The sequence below is a fragment of the Elgaria multicarinata genome, chromosome 11, assembly GCF_023053635.1.
Source record: "Elgaria multicarinata webbii isolate HBS135686 ecotype San Diego chromosome 11, rElgMul1.1.pri, whole genome shotgun sequence".
Classification (NCBI taxonomy): Eukaryota; Metazoa; Chordata; class Lepidosauria; order Squamata; family Anguidae; genus Elgaria; species Elgaria multicarinata.
The window spans coordinates 15,995,406-16,013,158 of NC_086181.1; the positions used below are offsets into that span (position 1 = coordinate 15,995,406).

General features: G+C 45.5%; 1 non-coding gene across 1 annotated transcript; it reads left to right on the top strand.

The window, feature by feature from the left end:
- The first annotated feature begins 2,799 nt into the window (after positions 1 to 2,799).
- LOC134407070 (U1 spliceosomal RNA) lies at positions 2,800 to 2,960 on the top strand. The gene has a single exon (XR_010026003.1). It is a non-coding gene; the product is annotated as a U1 spliceosomal RNA (small nuclear RNA).
- Positions 2,961 to 17,753: the final 14,793 nt, after the last annotated feature.

Here is a 17,753-nt window from a genome sequence, read left to right on the forward strand (position 1 = left end):
CCCAAGATTGCATTACTGTCACTATTTGAAGATTTAAAATGTGGGAAAGAAATTAAAGAGTTGATATCGAGTTTGCTGACTGCAGCACGATTGATGGTAGCTAGGAACTGGAAGATTCAAGGGGAATATTTTATTGAAGAATGGTATAAAGAAGTATGGGATATAGCTATTAATGATAAATTGACTTGTAATATTAAGTGGAGAAAAGGCATAACTAAAATAAATGAGTTTGAAGGAATCTGGAAACAGTTCCTAATATTTGTGTTTACTAAGGGAAGTGGGAAACCGCCAGCAGAAGAAATGATAAGATTTTGGAATCAGGAATAGATCCCGAGGTCGGGGGAGCACTATTATGTCAAGAATGATTATGCTGTGGTATGATATTTTATAGTTAATATCTATTCAACATATATGTATTCAACATTTATTTAGTATGTATGTAGTAGTTGTTTGTTGTTGTTTTTTTTATTATTGTAATGTTGTATGTATAATTAAAAATAAAATTAAAAAAAAAAAGTGTGATGTAAGGAAAGGTGCCTGTGGTCTCATCTACACCAAGCAGGATATTCCACTATGAAAGCGGTATGAAAGCGGTATATAAAAGGCAGGAGCCACTCTACTGCTTTATAGCAGTATTGAAGTGCACTGACAACTGCTGGGGCCCATTGACACATACTATATACCGCTTTCATACTGCTATATGCTGCTTGGTGTGGCTCCTGCCTTTTATATACCGCTTTCATAGTGGAATATCAGGCTTGGTGTAGATGAGTCCTGTGATGCATTTTGTATGCAAAAAGGTGTATGTGATGCACACAAAATGCATGTATTTGTAGCAATGTGTGCAAAAATCCTGATGAATTTTCATGTGATTTTTCTTTAAAAGAAGAAATCTTAAAATTTCAGATGAACCGAATTTAAGAACAGAGAAATACTCAAAGCTCAAGAAGAATTAAACATATGATTTGGGGAAAAACAGCAAACTGAAATGAATGGATTTGTCCCTCCCTAGCTTGTTTCCAAGTGGCTGAGCTTGGGTTCAAATGAAAAATGAGAGAATCCACCCTCCATGCGCCCCCTTTCCCAGCTTGTTATACTTCTTTCTGGGGCTATCAAGGGCAGCCCATGGTCTTTGGTAATGGGAATTGGTGACCCATTCCCAGACCTTGCTCCTTCTACAGCTGCTGTTGTCACGCACGCACTCGGCAGGAGGGCTGCTATTTCCCTCTGCACCGCCCTGGATGGGGTGGCGGTGGAAGCGGTGGGGGGGGGGGGACAGGCTTCACCCCCTCCCCCCTCCCTGTTACACATGTAAAGCCATTTGTCATGAAGAGATAGACACCTTTAACCTCCTAAAAGTTACCATCACCCCCACCCAGGGCAGGGCAGCTGGAAATCATTATTTTGGTCAAGCGTGAAAGCCACAACCTGGCAGTGTGTTCCCATAGCACGGGCACGCATGTCTGGGTGTTTGCAACATGTGTGTGTGTGTGTGTGTGTGACAAACTTTGCCCTGTAAGGTTTATTTTGTCTTTCTTGTAGGCTGGGCGCAGGACACTTTCTGATGAAGATTGGCTGAAGAGAGAGAAGCGTTCCTCTACAGCCTCTTTTTGGTTAACAGTTGTGAACATTTTGCAGTAATCATAATACTGCAGTATTTAGAGAGTGCTTTCAAGTATTCAAAGTGCTTCCCAGAACATTCATCTTGATTCACCTTTACAACAACCCTTTCAAAAAGCCTGAACTATCTTGCTTTATCCTTACAACAAGTGGGTCACGACCCAAAAGTGGGTCACAACATGGGTCTCGGCAAAGCTGTTGCCACCATGTTGGGCAATTGTGAAAGTGTTTAAGGCTGTGAGTCCAGGGTGGGTGTTGGGTCTGGACCCATTGAAGACCACAACCCTTTCCAACTTTCAAATATTCCAAGTGCTTCCCAGAACATTCATCTTATTTAATCTTGACAACAATCCTGCAAGGCAGTTCAGTGTTATTATCCCATATTATAGATGGAGGGAAGGAGGAGTGAAGGAGAAAGAAGCCACCTAATGAGGCCATGCAAACCCCTTTTACGACTCTGAGAAGCCTGGGGGCTGAATGTTCATTTGAGGTCCCTCTTCCTTCTCACTTCCCTTCTCAGCTAGAAAAAAATCCCTAGGGATACATATAACCATGTCTATATTTGACATCAGAATTTAATAAAGCAGTGTGTTTATTAAAGTGCTTAGCTCTCAGGGGTGGGTGAGATCCACTTGCAAAATACTGTGCTGCTTCCACACATGGGATCCTCTTTCAATTTCATCAACTAATATAAACATAAAACACACGAAGTTAAGATCTGTGGCAGTGGTGCAGCTGGGTAATTTTAGACTCCGGACTTCATGGTCTTTTGGGAACCTGCCTCTTTAGATGATAATATGTACTGACTTCAAAATGTAAGTCAGTCCTGCTGCTTCTGGGGTCCCTCCTGTTCACTTTGCTAAGTGGGGGCCCAGACAGCTGCCCCAAAGTCCTACCACTCGTCTGTGGCTGAGTCAGCGAATTGTCCCTGCTGCTACTGGTTATGATGGCTCTATTGCCCCACCCTCTAGCTAGATTGTCAGTCAAACTTCTGGTTTATGAGGGGAAAACAGAAGGAAAGAATTAACGGGATGTGTACAGATTACATTGGCAGGTCAAGCATTAAGACAATAAGAGCAGGTCCCTCACTATGTGGAACTCAGGGCAAAAAGTGCTGAAATTATTTCTGGTCCTGGAGTTACATTTTCACTGGCCAGTGTTTTAGTGGTGGAAGGCAGGATACTTACCTGGCAGGGGAGACACCGTGATCACGAAGGTGGTTTTCCCAAGGTGAGGCTCATCCATTGCACTCTGGGTGTGCTGACCCCTGCGATTTCCCTAATTGCAGGAAACTCGACTGCATAATTTGTGGTATTAGGATGTTTTTAGAATGTTTTTAGGATATTTTAACAATGTATATTATGTTCTTAATTCAGTTTTATGTTATTTTATATTTACTGTAATTCCTTGCCTTGATCAAATGGAGAGGTGGGTAAGAAATAAATATTATTATTATCATCATCATCATCATCATCATCATCTAGGGAGGGGACTTTTCAGTGGTAGCCCCCAGGTTATAGAATGCCCTTCCCAGAGATGCTTGTGTGGAGGCAAACAGCATTACACTCCCATCTGACAGCAGAACAATGGCCTCAGATCACATCTTTCCAGAGAGAGGCATCCCATGTTCCTGGCAGGCCCAAGGCATTTTGCTTCCTGAAGCAGAGGAGCAAATGCGGCCACCCCCTCAAGGTCCATAGTTGAAGTTGTTTTTGTAGCTGAGGGCCACAATCCCACAAGTGCCTCTCCCCTTCCCTGGTGGTAAAAATACAACAATCATAAATTCAATAACTAAAATTTTGCTGCTCTTTCACAACTTTTGTAAACTGCCCAGAGAGCTTTGGCTATGGGGCAGTATATAAATGTAAACAACAACAACAACAACAACAACAATAATTTAATGGCCTGAGGCAACCAGCAATGGAGGCTGGTGGCTCTGATTTCAGGGTGTGTGGATTGTGAATCCATTTTGAGTTTCAGCCAGAATTCTAAAGGAGCTATCCAAGTTTCTACCCCAAAATAGGTAGCTTGGATAACTCTTCTAGAGTTCTGACTGAAATCCAGAATGGATTTATCACCCCACCAAAATTGGAGCCACCAGCCTCTACTGCAACCACCTCATCTTGCCTAATGGTAGGGCCGGCCTTGCTCCCAAATCCTTTCAACCTTCAACTCACTCTCTCAATTCCTGCTCGCCTGGTACCAACATTGTTATCTTTTCAGTGCCAGGGTGCCAGGACAAGACTTTTCTCCCTGGCATTTAGCAGCATATGTTGACTTTTTAATCGATCCCAGTTCTATTCTTTTAGCTGAGAGCTCAAAGTTGTTTTTAGATGTATGTTGTCTGTTTTACATTTTTTAATGTTTTTAAATTAAGTATATCAATTTTTAATGTTTTAACATTTTAATCTTTTCTAAACCACCCAGACAGCTTCGGGCAGTATAGAAATATAATTCTTCTTCTTCTTCTTCTTCTTCTTCTTCTTCTTCTTCTTCTTCTTCTTCTTCTTCTTCTTCTTCTTCTTCTTCGTCGTCGTCGTCATCATCATCATCATCATCATCATCTACCTAATTAGCACTTCCCAAGCATTCACCCTCCGAAATCCACACATTTCTAACCGTTGTGACCAAGTTTGTTAAAAAAAAATTAAAATTAAGCGTGTCTTAGGGAAAATGCACATATTAGGAAAAGCGCACACAAAAATCACTTTATACAAGGGGGCGGAAATACGTACATTTGAAAAAGTGTGTACAAAAATGTATATATTGGAGAAACGTGTACAAGTGTGAGGTAGGTACACATTTTTGCATGGACTTTAAAAACAAAAACAAAATGTGCAAATGGATGCGGAAACAGGACAGAACCAACTTAAGTCAAGTCTGAGAACTTGAACAAAAGCAAATTTGATGGATTCGCCCTTCCCCGAGTCACTTCTGCTTCATTTCAGGGAAACCCAAAGCATCTGAGCATAACGCAACCCTTCTCTTCCCCTCTTCTCACCCTGCCGCCCTCTGCCAGCTCCTTCGCTTTTTATTTCTCTAGGTTTCTGCTTCTTCCCCTCAGCGTTTTCAACATCCAAAATGCAGGACCTCTTTGAAAACAACACAGTGCTGGCTGTTCTTTCCAAACCCATCCCGAAGTTGTGCGAACAGCATCGGATCGTCTCCCCTTTCTCTCCACCCCTCCCTCCCCTTTGGCTCTTTTCAGTTTTCTGACATCATATTTCTAAATGCTGCTAATGTAATGACAACGTGTCTCGCCATCGCACAGAATCACTATTTCCGGCACTAATGAAATCAACTTGGATTTGTAATACGTTCCACACACTCATCTCTCTCTCTCTCTCTCTCTCTCTCTCTCTCTCTCTCTCTCTCTCTCTCGTCACAAACACAGGAAACATGGAAATGCAGTTTAGGTTGAGAGCGTTTAGCTGGAGAACAGAGTGCAAAGGAAAAAAGGAAGAGAGAACGTTTTTAATGTCTCAATGGGGGGGGGGGAATTCAGGCACTCCTACAAGTTATAACCCTACAGGTTATATTCAGACACTCCTATAATCTCTTATCTAGAAAGCCCAGTGATGGCCTGTGGTTATTTAGGGATCAGAGAGGAAATACAGGGCTCATCTACACCAAGCAGCATTGTCCACTACGAAAGCGGTATATAAAAGGCAGGAGCCACATCACTGCTTTATAGCGGTATTGAAGTGCATTGCAGGATCTACGCTACTGCTTTATAGTGGCACTGAACTGCACTGACGACTGTTGGGGCCCTTGACACAACTACACCAAGCAGGATATAACACTCTGAAAGTGGTATGTATGAAAGGGGTATATGGTATGTGTCAATGGTCCCCAACAGTTGTCAGTGCACTTCAATATTGCTATAAAGCAGTAGTGTGGTTCCTGCCTTTTATATACCACTTTCATAGTGGACTATCCTGGTTGGTGTAGATGAGCCCACAGTCTGCCCATGCTCAGAGGCAGTCTCCTCAATGGAGACTCTCTCTTTTTCTTTTTAGAACACTCACTGCAAGAATTTCAGGTCAAAAATAAGGGGAAGCTTAAAACTAGGGATGTGCTCCGCTCCGATTAGGAGCGTAGAAGCAGTAGCGGATTGGCCTGCTCCGCCTTACCCAGAGGCGGAGTAGGAGCGGACCGCGGACCCCCTAGAAGCAAGGCGAAGAGAAGCGACCATTTTTCGGAGCTCCGAGTTCAGTCGGAGCGCTCCGGTCGCCATCTTGAAAACATTTCGCCATAGGATTGCATTGCGGCAAATAATCGCGCATAACTACGTTGTTTTTGAAGCTATCGTTCTGGAAATTCTTGTGCACAGAGAGTCGTGGATGGGGGTCATTTTGAGACCACTCTCACCTCTCTGCGTGCTGTGGTTCACGTGCAATATTTTTTTAAAAATCGGGTCAACCGGGGCTCAAACTGCGTTTCGGCTTTTCGCCCATAGGATTGCATTGAGGGAAAGAATCGGGGATAACTGGGGGGGGGTTTAAGCTATCGTTCTGAAAATTCTTGTGCACAGAGAGTCGTGGATGGGGGTCATTTTGAGACCACTCTCAACTTTCTGCGTGCTGTGGTTCACGTGCAATATTTTTTAAAAAATCGGGTCAACCGCAGGGCTCAAACGGCGTTTCGGCTTTTCGCCCATAGGATTGCATTGAGGGAAAGAATCGGGGATAACTGGGGGGGGGGGTTAAGCTATCGTTCTGAAAATTCTTGTGCACAGAGAGTCGTGGATGGGGGTCATTTTGAGACCACTCTCAACTTTCTGCGTGCTGTGGTTCACGTGCAATATTTTTTTAAAAATCGGGGTTTGGGTTTTTTTTTTTTATTATTATTATTTTTTTGGAAGCGATGACAGGCACATTCAACTCCCAATCCTGATGAGAATTCATCTCCTCAGAAAGCATCCTCCTCCAATCCCAGCGTTGGAGGGGGGACTAAGGCAGACCCACCCTGAGAACTTTCTGTTTTGTGTCTCTTTGTGGGTTGGCGTTCGTGGAGGGAACACTTACTTAGCTAGTGCTCCTGCTTTGGAGATAGATTAATTTAATATAGGTTTAGTTTGGCGCGTGTGTGTGTTTGTTTGCTTCTTTCTGACTTGTAGCTTAGTTTGCCCTGTGTTTTCCCCTTACTTTGATTTAATATAAACTTTATTTTTGAATTTTGGAGTGTGTGGTTGGGTTGGTTGCCCCCCCCTTCCCTGTATTAAAGCCTGACTGTTCTGCTTTTGTGAAAGCTTTCTTTTGAAAGCATACACACACTTTTTGTCCCATTTCCCTACATTTATATTCTTAAACATATTTTATTATATTCTTTCACATAGTCCATTAGTATATATTCTCATACATATTATATTAGTATTCATATTTTGTTCTTCTTATAGTAGTGGTTGGTTCTTTTTCCCCCTCCCCTCTCTTAAATCCTGATTGTGTTTCCTTCTATCTTCTATATACCAAATATACCAAAAAAATTGGATTCTCTTTTTCTTCTCTGTGTAACTTCGACGGAGTGGGCTGCTTTTGTCAAGTTCAACAGGCAGCCACAGATTGAGCATTTTGGGGAAAGCATACGCACACCATTTCCCTATTCTTAAACATATTATTATTATATTCTTTGACATAGTCTTAGTAGTCTATTAGTATACATTCTCATACATATTAGTAGTAGTATTCATATTTTGTTCTTCTTATAGTAGTGGTTGTCCCATTTCTTGTCCCATTTCCCTACATTTATTAGTAATATTCTAAAACATATTATTATATTCTTGTAGATATTCTTAGTAGTATATTCTCATACATATTAGTAGTAGTATATTTTATTGTTCTTGTCCCATTTCCCTACATTTAAACATATTATATTCTTCTTATACATATTCTTAGTAGTACCTTATACATAGTATTAGTAGTATTAATATTTTGTTAGTCATCATGAAAAGAGAAAGCAGGCGTGCTGAAAGCAGCAAGGCTCAGTCTGCCAGCAGGGCTTCCTCTCCTCCTGTGAAACTCAAACGGGCAACTCCTTGGCTGACTGCTCCAAAACAGAAGCAGGACAAGCAGCAGGCAGAGCCACTCTCTTCTGCAACTTGTGCCCGGCGTTCTCTTTTTGAGGGTGGGAATGGGAAAAGTGCCCGTTTGCAAGAGGCACGTGGCAGCAGTGCCATTAGAGGAGGAGGAGTATCCCCAACTCCTTCATTCTCCTTTCAGCCCACGAGCCCGCTGATGGACCTAGACGAGGTCCTCAGCACAGTGGAGGGGGGGGAGGAGGAGGAGGCGGTGGGCCTCCAGGATGTGGGGGCTGAGGAGGAGCAGCAGCAGGCCGAGGCTCTCTCCCCAGTCTCATCCCACACCCCTGTTTCTGTGGCAACACCAGAGAGCTCAGGCGGGCAATTGGTGGTGTCACCACAGAAACGAAAGACAAGCATCGTGTGGGACCACTTTGAGTTGGGAGCGGATCCCCGCTTTGCTGTCTGTCGCCACTGCAAACTCAGCCTAAGCAGGGGTTCATCGACAGGGCATTATGGAACCAGCAGCATGAAGATGCATCTTCATAGGCAGCACCAGGCGATCTTGCTGGGGAAAGAGGCGGGCAAGGCGACTGGTTCCAGGGGAAAGCCGAAGGCTGCTGCTGGCACTGCCACTCTAAGCTCTCCATCTCCCATCCCCACAAGGGTTAGGCAGGCAACCCTGCAGGACATGGGGTGGGGGAAGTATTGACCCACAAGATGGCGTTTTCCAATGCCCACCCAGGGTGCTACTGTGTTGGGGCATCTGCCGGGACTGACTCCTCCCCAATACTAGATCTATGACATGTCACTCTGCCTGCCCCTCTGCTAGCCTGTCCTCCTCGGTGACCGACTCGCTGGGATGGTTTGCGTTTGCAATGCGTGACTAACTGCAATGCTGGCTTAGAAACCAGCCATCACTTCCTTGTGCCCCCAGAAATGCCCGCAGCCTGCCTGCCTGCCTGCCCGCCTCCCCCGGGGTGCTGCTGTGGTGGGGCATCTGCCAGGACTGACTCCTCGCCTACTCTGCCTGCCTCTCTGCCCGCCTGGTGCCTGGTTTGCTCCCAATCGTCCTCCTCTGTGCCCCTCAAGGCGTAACTGCTGGCTTAGAAAGAAACAACCAGCCATCTTTGCCTCACTTTGCGCCCACTTATGGGTTGGTTTGCTATGCGTTAGTGCTCAAGCCATCCTTGCGGCACTACAATGCATGCTGCCTGCCTGCTTTCCATTGATGGTGCTATATAAATAAATAATAATAATAATAATTCTCCCCTTCCCGCCTTGCAGCGATGGTGTATGTGTCTTGCTTTGACTAAGGGGAGAAGTCCTTCCTGCGCTCACTTAGACTTTATCAAATTCAATAATCCCTTTTTCAAATGTGCCAGAAGATTTAGGGTTATCTCGTGGCATGTTGGGATTGCCTTGGAACTGGCCCCATTGAGCTGTCTGCAATTGCAACTTTAAATCCCTGACATACTGGAGTGTTCAAATTTCAAAAGTTCCCCTAACATCAGGGGATGATGGGATTGCCTTGAAACTTGGTGTCCATGGGGACACATGGGTAAGCTGTCATGGGACCAAAGGATAGGTTTCTAACGTGCAAATTGACGTAGTTGTAGAATGGGACTTGATTTGGGGTGAGTTAAAAAGTTTAAGCCGCGCCAAAAATCAGGGGATGATGGGATTTGCTTGCAACTTGGCGTGCATGTGGACACATGGATAAGCTCTCCTGGTGCCGAGTTTGAGGTTTCTAACATGCAAATTGACGGAGCTATCCCAAGGGGTGTGAATGGGGTGCCCGATTTTCATAAATTCCCCAAAAATCAGGGGATGATGGGATTGCCTTGAAACTTGGCGTGCATGTGGACACGTGGATAAGCTATCATGGTGCTGAGTTTGAGGTTTCTAACGTGCAAATTGACGTAGTTGTAGAATGGGACAATTTGGGGTGAGTTAAGCCATGCCAAAAATCAGGGGATGATGGGATTTGCTTGCAACTTGGCGTGCATGTGGACACATGGATAAGCTCTCCTGGTGCCGAGTTTGAGGTTTCTAACATGCAAATTGACGGAGCTATCCCAAGGGGTGTGAATGGGGTGCCCGATTTTCATAAATTCCCCAAAAATCAGGGGATGATGGGATTGCCTTGAAACTTGGCGTGCATGTGGACACGTGGATAAGCTATCATGGTGCTGAGTTTGAGGTTTCTAACGTGCAAATTGACGGAGCTATCTAAAGGGGTGTGAATTAGGGTTATGGGAGGTGCGTTAGAGGGTAGAGCCGCGCCAAAAATCAGGGGATGATGGGATTTGCTTGCAACTTGGCGTGCATGTGGACACATGGATAAGCTGCCCTGGTGCCGAGTTTGAGGTTTGTAACATGCAAATTGACGGAGCTATCCCAAGGGGTGTGAATGGGGTGCCCGATTTTCAAAAATTCGCCAAAAATCAGGGGATGATGGGATTGCCTTGAAACTTGGCGTGTGTGTGTATACGCCCATGAGGTGTCATGGTGCCAAACGTGAGGTTTCTAACTTCAACGGAAAAAAAGTTGTTTACTTTTTTAGCTTTCAATGCAAGCCTATGGGGGGGGCAAAAACGGAGCTCCGGATCCGGATCCGGAGCTCCGAGCGGAGCGGAGCGGAAGTGGGCGGAGCGGGGGCGGGGCGGAGCGACCCGCTCCGAAAAATGGCGGATCTGCAAGTGAAGCGGAGCGGGGGGGTCCGTGCACACCCCTACTTAAAACCCCATCTTTCTGGAATGCCACAGTCTGGATCTGAATCAGGGCCACGCACACTTACACTGAAGAAAATAAGCTAATCGTGTTTGAGTTCAAGAGCATTTCCTGTGGCCCTAAAAGCGCAGAAGTAGGGAATAGGATCAGGTGCAGACTGCCTAAGCTTCCCTTTGCAGCCTTTCAGGTGCAAGTCATGTGCAAATTGGCTGGTGGAGGCATCTCTGCTCTCCACCCACCCCTGTCCCCCATCTCTTTTCTTCAGTAAGCTGCTCCAAAGTTTACTTGTCCTCCTACACCAGGAAGTGGGGTTTATTTCAGGGCTCATTTTCGTCTGACTTCACCTCCCAGCTGTTGGACCCTTGTAATGGTTTTTGTCTGCAAGCCCAAAAGGGCCTCCACTTCTTTCCTGGCTTATTCTACTGCGATCAGATTTCAAAATGCACGCTCATATCAAGTGACTCTGTCCTCCTGGCGGGAAAGGTACGGGGAATTTTTGGAGGCCTCTAGATATCGGTGAGCCGGGAGACAAAATAACCCGTTTGTGTCTCTGATAGTCTGGGGAGGGAAAGCCTGACAATGTGAGAGGGATCTTTATTCAATCGGCAGAAAAAGTCCCCAGAGTTTAGCCTCGGAATCGCTTTGCAATGTGAATCCTTTGCAGCGAAGCATGCAAAGGAAAGGGTGCCTTGGAGGATGCAAAGAGTGCCTCACCGACGCAACCATTTTTAGGATCAGGCACAGATATGACCTGTAAGCAGACTCTGAGCCCCAGCACCTCTCCTGTTAGTAGGGAATGTAAAATCCGTTCCATCTGTATTCCATGGATAGTCTGGTGCCTTTCATTCCATCACCCACCCACTGATGGAATTGGATATCTTTTTAGTTTCCAAATATGCACACTTGCAAAACTGCACAAATAACTCCCAAATGTGCATTTTCCAACTTTAGCCTATGGGGGAAATGTGCATTTTTAGCCCCCACCCCTTTTTTTAGTGTGAGGCGTATTTTTCAACAACAACATTTGCACAAAATTTCTGCAGGTTAGAAAAATGTTTAGTGGAATCTGCTCAACAGAGGAAAACCCAATTCAATGCGGAATCCATGGGTCAGATTCATAAAAATCCGAACTCATTTGGTTCCGTTGCAAATTTCTACATCATCCCTACCTTTTGGTGATTTCGCATTGACCCGACCACAGGCTGTTCCTTATTTCAAGGACTGGTTCCTTATTTAGCGTTGTGAACTCAGGAAGTGTTCATTTCATTAAGGAGCATGTGGCAAAGCCTGCATCTCCCAACAGCTGCCACCTTGGCCATGGCACAGAGAGGAAAGAGTTTCCCTTGAGCCTTTGGGGTAAAGACGAAACAGATTTTGGCATTTGCCCACAATAATCTGATCTGATCGCCGGCATGTTGTAGTGGTCAGATCAGGTGTAGGCAACCCAGCACCCTCCAGATGTTTTGGACTACAACTCCCATCAGCTCCAGCCACCACAGATCGGGTGTTGTAGCTCCAAACGTCTGAAGGGCACTGGGTTGCCTTCCACTGGGTTAGAGGGTCAGAGTAGGACTGTGGAGAACTGGGATCAAAACCCTACTCGGTCATGAAGCTCAGTCATTCTGTCCTACCTCACAGGGTTGTTGTGAGAATAAAACAAGTAGGGGTGTAGGGGGGAGAGGAATCATAGCTGCTGCACTGAGATTCTTGCAGTGAGCAGGGGGCTGGGCTGGCTGATCTCCCAGCTCTAAAGTTCTATGATTCTGTGATTGTAGGACATTGAAATGGCCGTGTGTCACCTGGTGCTGAGCAGAGCACCTGTACTGGGCTGCACTGGGACTGTGAGGCTCTGGTAACTGCCCATGGATGCCACCTGCTGTTGGCACCAAGCCTGTCCTCAATGCTCCCTTTATTCTTGTCTTTTCTTACTACATTTGCCCCACTCCGGGAAATACAATCCAGAGTTCTGCCCGTGGGTCTGCAAAGCGCTGCTGTGCGGGGGCAGCATCCTGTAACCTGGCACCGTACGTGGACGCCGTCTCAATGACTTCCCCGAGTGGCAGCTTGTACATTGGTCACCCTGTATCCATGGGCGCAGCATTGTGTGCATAATAGACTGACTTGCTTCTCCCCACATCCACCCACCCACCATTCTCCATAATGGAGCTGCAGAGGGCAAAACCTGGAAGGGCGTCCACTCGAAAAAGCCATTTGTAGGAATGAGACCCAAGAAAAATATGGAAAATAGCAGTGTAGTGGATGTGTTCCCTCCCCACCCCCACCCCACCCCACTTTTATTACAATAAAAATGGTTGGAACATTTGCTTAAAATACATCTGAGAAGGAGATCATAACACCGGAGAAAGTGGCAAACCCCATCCAGATATTTTTATGCACGGATGTTAACTTGATTGATGACGCAAATGGGTCACTTCCATTAAAGCCATCACTTTGGAGAAATCATTTCTCCAACGGGAGGCTCCGACGATCACTGGGTCTCTAAGCAGAAGGGAGGGGGAAATCGGACATAATGAAACGTCTAATGTGAAGCGATGAAGATAATTGATGTGACTGCCTTGCACATAAACCCCTATTGCTTTGGCCTCCAACCCCCAATGGAAACTCTTAACGATCTTCAAGGGGCATATTAGAACAGACGGAATGAAGACGGTGGAGGCACTAAAGTTGCTAGGTGGCCTCATCCCAGAGATCTGTGCTCTAACCTTGAGCTCCCTGGTGCAGCAGGAGACGGGGTGGTCTCCACTCACAGCCAGTTCTGTCCATGTTCCAATCATCCATGGGAGCTGTCTAATCCACCATCCAATGGGTTAGTGGGGGCAGGGCCAATGGAGGCTGTTGGCTCTGAGTTTGGTTCATCTGTGAATCCATTCTGGGCTTCAGTCAGAAGCATCCAGAACTCTCCCTCCGCTGCTTTGAAAGCCCACCCCTGGCTTTGCCTTTCAGTAGGCCAGGGACACCCTCATGCTTTTCTCTCTGTTTCTCAAATCTTCTGAATTTCAGCCAACTGCCTTGTTGTGTTCTGGGCAGGATCTACACTACTGCTTTAAAGCGCTTTATAATAGTTTTGACAACGGTTGGGGCCCAGGGCACACTCCATGTACCGTTTTCAAAACTGTTATAAAGCGCTTTAAAGCAGTAGTGTAGATCTGGCCCTGGTCCAAGCAATAGCCAACAGGGCTCATACCAAGTCAGGCCAGACATTGCAGGACCAAGGAGAGCTCCTAGGGAGGAACTTGCTCTGACAAAGACTGAGCCCGGAGAGAAGCCTTTTATGCTCAGAGGGCCCCACCCAGACTCCTCCCTTCCCACAAAATGGAAGCCTGAAAGGAACAGGCCTCTGGCTTGGGCCTTAGCACCTCTCTGTTTCTCCAAGAGCTCAGGCCAGGTGCATTGCCAGCACTGGTGCCATGAAATGTGGGTTTCTTCGAGAAGGGGGTGCTGGCCCAGGGCTGGAGCTAGGCATGAGGGCCTGGTGCTCGGCGGTCTCTGGAATCTTGGGCTTGAGTCTCATGCTCCGCAGTGGGGCTCAGGCCTAGGGTTTCCTCTGCTAGTACCTTTAGTCCTTCAGCTTCTAAGTCCATGTCTAGGGCATGGCTGAACTTTGGGGGCATGGCACATCTTCACCTTGCACCTGGTGGCCCACCCCTGTGGAACATCTTGTGCCCAGTTTCCATGCAGTCTGCTACTGCTGCATGTGAACAATCTGTGGACTGGGTTATTAATGAATTACGGGCATTGGAGGGATGCAAAACTTTCAGTTGGGATGGTGGGGAATAAAGTACAAGTTAAGCATGACAGGAAAAGGGAAGAAGACATCTTGCTTGCATTTAGCACCCGTGTAGAGCTGAATGCAAATATTAAAATGGCTCCCCTGGGGTGCTTCCAGTGGGAGGGTTCCTAGTGCTGCCAATCAAACGGCACTGTACGGCTCTTCTGTCTTGACCTGCTTAACTATAGCTTTCTTTCTTTTTCTGGTATGGACAAAGATGAAAGAAGCAGTGGGAAAACCCGGGAGGGCGACAAATGGAAGACGATGACATCGGGATCACCAGCACCATAGAACCCCATGGGTCGGATCAAGATTTATGTGGGTTGGAAGTGAACTTCACCACTTTGTCCTCACCACAGCAGGCCCACAGCCCCCCGAAAATGTCACATGGAGAGTCAAGAGACTCTGCTCATTGGGGTGAGCTGGAGGGGGACCCCAAAAAAATCAGACAGAGGGACCTTATGCAGGTGGAGCCCTTCTCTTGCACAGGGTAGAGCCTGGATCCATCCCTATGTTTGAGGCAGGGCGAAAGCAGGATAAAATCCTCATCTAGAAGCACTCGTGGCTTCCTGATTTTGCTTGTGGGCCTGCAAAGATCAGGAGGAGGGCAGCAACGCTGGTCAGCAGCAGAGCAGATGCTGTGGCAATGCACTTTTACAACCCCAGCTGGGTCCCTGATATCTTCAGTTAAAGGATCTCAAGCCGTGGGCTGGGAAAGATCTCGAGTTGCTGCAGAATTCCGCCTGGGATGAAACGTGAGCAGCGTTTGGATATTCCAGCTTGGGCGAACTGGCCAAAGTATTTCCAGGGGGGTGTTAAGAAATCCAACCAGGAAAGATTTGTTGGGGAAAACATTTGCCAAGAAAGGAAGGTTTTTGGCAAGAGTAGTAGACAATAATCTCAGGTTTACTGTGCAATGGTCCATGAAAGCTGATGTTGTAATAATTGTGTCCATCTTTAAGGTGCCACAAGATTCTTTGTTATTGATGTCATTTGCAAAGCCCTGCTTCCTTGAACAGGATTTTCAAAAATTAGGATAACATTGAACTGCTAGAATGATAAAGGGTCTTATGGCACCTTGAAGACTAACCAGTTTATTATGGCATATTTTCGTTGACTACAGTCCACTAACGAAGCTTATGCCAGGACAGTTGAACCTCAGGCCTATAGGCCAAATTCAGCCCACCTGGGGTCTGAATATGGCTCTCCAGATTTCTCCTGGTGCCGCCCCCTTTCTCCCGATTGTCTTCAGCTCCACCCCTTTTGATTATGACCCTGCCCACCACTGGAATCTGGCCCAAAAGAGTTTCTCTGAAATTAGAATTGGCTCTCGGACTGAAAGAAATTCAACACCTCTGGCTTATGCCAGAATACATTAAGGTGACTTACCAAAGTCTTCTGAGCAAACTTAACAGTCATAGAATAAGGGGAGAGGGCCTCTTACGGATCAGTAACTGGTTAAAGAACAGAAAGCAAAGAATAGAAATAAATGGTCAATTTGCACAATAGAGGGATGTAAAGAATGGGGTCCCACAGGGATCTGTATTGGGACCAATGTTTTTTTTTTCTTCCTTTTTTTTACTTGTTCATAAATGATCTGGAATTAGGAGTGAACAACCAAGGGGCCAGGTTTGCTGATGACACTAAATTATTTAGTGTGATTAAAACAAACAAAAAAGGGATTGCAAAGAGCTCCAAAAGGATCTCTGTAAACTGGGGAAATGGGCATCAAAATGCCAAATGCATTACAATGTAAGGAAGTATAAAGTGATGCATGCTGAGGCCCAATTTTTTTTTTTTTTTAAATCCCAACTTCAGTTATATGTTAATGGGATCTAAACTAATGGTGACTGACTAGGAAAGGAATCTTGGGTTTGTGGTTGACAGCTCGGTGAGAATGTCGACCCAGTGTACAGTTGCTGTGAAAAAGATAAATTTCATGTTAGTCATAATTAGGAAAGGAATCACAAATAAAACTGCCAATGCTATACATCCTTCATGCAAATCTATGGTGTGACCACACTTGGAATACTGTATACAGTTCTGGGCACCGCATCTGAAAAAAAGGATACTGTTGAGTTTAGAAAAGGTGCCAAAAAGGTCAACTAGAATGCTCAAGAGATTGGAGCAACTCCCCTATGAGGAAAGGTTACAACATCTGGGGCTGTTTAACTTAGGGAAAACGGGGGTAAGCAGGGATAAGATAAAGGTGCATAAAATTATGCATGGTGTGGTGAAAGTGGACAGGGAGACATTTTTCTTCCTCTCTCATACTAGCGCCTGGGATCATCCTATGAAGCTGATTGGTGGGAGATTCGGGACAGATAAAAGGAAGGACTTTTTCATTCAGCGTATAGTTAAACTATGGAATTAGCTTCCAAAAGGTGTAGAGATGGCCAACAATTTGGATGCTTTAAAAAAAAATTAAATTTTCTCGATTACATCAATGGTACAGATGTGGCATCCAACTCTGGTTTAACAAATCTTCCTCTGACCACAGTAAATTGAAGGAAACAAGCTCGGTTCGGCATCTACAGAAATCGTGTTTGTGTATTTATTAGAAACGCTGTCTGACTTGTGTGTTTTTATATATTTTTAAAACTTTTTAAAAACTGCTTTGTTAAATAGAGTTTAATAAATGTTTAATATATATATAAAAAAAAATAGATGAAACAAATTCATGGAGGAGAAGGCTATCAATGGCTCTTAGTCCTGATGGCTATGTGCTGCCTCCGGTATCAGAGGCAGTATGGGGAACATGGGTGGGAGAGTGCTGTTGTACTCATGTCCTGATTGTGGGTTTCTTGGGCTCAGCTGGTTGGCCACTGTGTGAACCGAACGCTGGACTAGATAGGCCTTATATCTGATCTACATTATGTACTTAAAAACATGGCTGTCCCTCTGCAAATGGACAAATCCAGAAACATCCAGAAACAACATGCTTTCGATGTTTAAATGGTTGTTACCCACCTTTGGTTTGAAGGGTCTAGAAGGGCTGATACTGAAAAAAAAAATACAAAAAGAAATTTGTTTGGGGTTTTTAAAAACATAGATTTTTTTTATTATTATTATTCTACATTTGGTCTCTAGATGGTGCTGTTCCACTACAGTTGACAACATTTCCCTTGACCATTCAGGTGACAGCAGAAAGAGGGAAATAACGCCTGGCTGTTCCTGGAGTCAGTTCAAAGCTGCTTCATCCTCATAAACAATAAAGCGGAGCGGAGCAATGTGTAGCCTTCCATCTGTTTCAGCCTACAACTCCCATTAGCCCTAGCTGGCATACCAAATGGTGAGGCATCATGAGAGTGTAGGCCAAAACAGCCAGAGGGCCGCAATAAAGAATACCCCTTTCTAGACAACTCAGCCTCCACCCGCAAAAAACCTGAAGAGGTGTGACATTCAAACTGAGAATTCTCTTAGGCTGCACCTACTCTTCTTGGATACTCTGTGCAAAGTGGAAATGGTGTAACTGTGAAGGCGGTGGGCCCTCTGCTGGTTTGAGAGCCCTGACACGTGCCCAGTCATCACAACCACACTTTGGAGCTGACCCGGAACAGTCGAAGGGTGATGCTGGGCATGTTTTCTTATGTA